We start from the raw sequence: 2,763 nt of genomic DNA on the forward strand, positions 1-2,763 counted from the left end.
ATGGTCATGGTATCACAAGCAATCAATTTCACATGATCAACAATGTTATCAAGCAAAGCATCACATGGGAAAGTAAAGTAGCATGTGACGTAGCAAATGTATCATCAAGATCATGCATGTATTCATAAGTCATCATGTCTACTAGTGGGATCATGGCATCATCAACACCTATGTTGTTACCTTTGTAGGCCGACTCATTTGAGATAGGTGTTGTGGAAGTAGGAGGATCCATGTGGTCGACATGTCCATCTTGGAGCAAGCATGGTGAGATATCATCATCTTCATGCACCATGTACATCGTCTCCATGAGCGGGAACTCGTCCTCCGCGGAACCTAGTGCAACATAAGAAGACACAAACGAGGGAGAGGTTAATGTGTTAGCAAATGCGATGTCCTTCATGGACCTATCATCTACCTCTCTCAACTCACTTAGTGTATAACTCATGTCCTCCAAATGGAAGCACTCAAACTCACATATGGGGTGGGAGTCACTCAACTCACTATCACTCTCATTCAAGTGGGCTAGGTGGCTCTCATGCTCACATGGGATTGGTACCAACTCATCGATCAAGCATGTAGGAGTAGGTTCGACTTTCTCATCTCCATGCGCCTCCTTGGTTGAAGGGAAATTCCCATGCTCAACCATCTCAACTCCGTCGCCTCCCAAGTCGTCCTCCATCGGTGGCGCCGTAGTGTCGTGGAGAGCTAGGCTCGGATCCACATCATCCTTGCGATGGGCTTGGAGGTCTTCATCTTGAAGTGTGGGCGCTGTAGGCTTCTTGGTGGCTTGGCCTTGTAGCTCGTCGAAGTGGAGCATGTCGGCGCTCGTCGATGTGCATTGCCATGCCATGTGACCCTTGGCCTTGCATACCTCACAAAGGAGATTGGGACATTCCCGAGGAGGGTGGCCTTGTTGCTTGCACTTGTAGCATCAGAGTCCATAGGCATGTGACGAGGTAGGGGCCATTGTGGTGGTGGCGCAAGAGGTGGAAGTGGCCATATGAGGAAGGTATGCGCGATGTGCACTTGCCATCCTTGGAGTGGTGGACACCGAAAGATGGTGTTTGTCGTCTTCATGTCGAGGCTCTCGTCGTCGTGCTTCATCACCATGTCTTGATGAGTGTCGTCGAAGATCCTTGGGGGATGTTGGTCGATGGCGATCATGAAGTGGCTTGTGGCGGCGAAGCTCATGTGGTGACGTATGTCGATGTAGACCATGAGGTGGTAGTGGTCGATGATTATCATGAGATGGTGTGAGTCGATGACGGTCCTTGCCATGCCTAGATGATGGCTCATGCGACTTGGCATATTGCTTGGGGCGCCTTGTGGAGCTTGTAGAAGAGTGTCGATGACGATCATGTTGGGGACGCCCTTGAAGCTCCATATGATGTCCTTGATGTCGATGATCTTGTGCATAAGCACTCTCATGGTGGCGCCTAGTGGAGCTCGGAGAAGTGTGTCGATGACGCTCATGATGGGGACGCTCTTGATGCTCCATATGATGGTGCCATCGTGGAGGTCCTCTATCTTCATATGTAGCTCCATTGGCCAAGTAGGGGTCCGTGGGAGCACCGACGTTGCTCATGGTGGAGTCGAGGTGAGGCTCCGTCACGGTGTCGATGTCGTAGGCGTGGCGTTGCTCCACCATGTCATCCATGCTTGGTGAGCCATTGTCGATGTAGAGCTCGTTGAAGTCGTCCTCAAGGTGGCGCTCCACCATGTCGTCCATGTCGATGATGCTTGGGGAGCCATGGTCGTTGTCGAGCTCCTCGATGTCGGAGATGTCGGTGATGCTTGGGTAGCCATGGTCGGAGTAGAGCTCCACATGTTCCTCCACATCCGCGGGGCTTGAAGAGGTATCCTCCTCGAAGTGCTCCGTGTACTCCTCTGTATCTTCTTCGTCGCCATACATGTTAGCACGACAAGATCTATATGGTGATTGTTAGTGGAAGAACACTACCTCGCAACCTTACCGTGGTATGACAAGATTGGGGTGATCCAACAAACCAAGAGTTAGAACAATTGTATCGGGTACTCACACAAAAGCACACGCAAAAGCTAGCAAATATGGTGTTAGGTGAGTATGGTGGAAAGCCAAAAGACGAAATCCGAAATCAAGTTTGTTGTCAAGAGTGGGTGAAATCCAAAAATTCAAATGTCAAAGCGATTATCACTATAAACACGGAAAGGATATGGAACGCACACACGAGATGAACGGGGTTAGTGCGACCAAGGAATGAGCGGAAAAGTGTAAGAACCCAAAAGCAAGGGTGCTCGGTGTCACACTAACACAAGGAGAGGCAAAGCTTTGGTTGCAAACGGAGAGACAACAAGATTCGCACGCGGCCTCTCTTCTCGTTTCTTTCTTTTGCTTAAAAGCTTTTTCTCTTTTGTATTTGGTGGCACTTGACACTCTTTTGTATATGTATGGTGCACTTGCACTCTTTTGCTCTTTTTTTGTTTTGGCGGCTTTTTCTCGCCCTATGTTAGCGTTAGCTCGCGTTTGCTATTTTGCCACACGAGTTTTGCTTAGAAGCTTGACTCCACACTACACACACACCTCACAATCGGGGCCACGTGCAATGTCTCGCAACACTTGATAAGCAATGCTCGATAGGATAGATCGCAAAAGAAGAAGGGTTACAAGGGGAATGCAAGTTATACCTAGATGAAAATGTTAGGCGGTGTCGGAACACACAACTTGCGATGATGGCGGTGGTGTCAAGAGTACGGTTGCAAGCTCGGGGTGCCTCGGATGTCGTC

This window comes from Lolium perenne, chromosome 2 (genome assembly GCF_019359855.2).
Source record: "Lolium perenne isolate Kyuss_39 chromosome 2, Kyuss_2.0, whole genome shotgun sequence".
Lineage (NCBI taxonomy): Eukaryota > Viridiplantae > Streptophyta > Magnoliopsida > Poales > Poaceae > Lolium > Lolium perenne.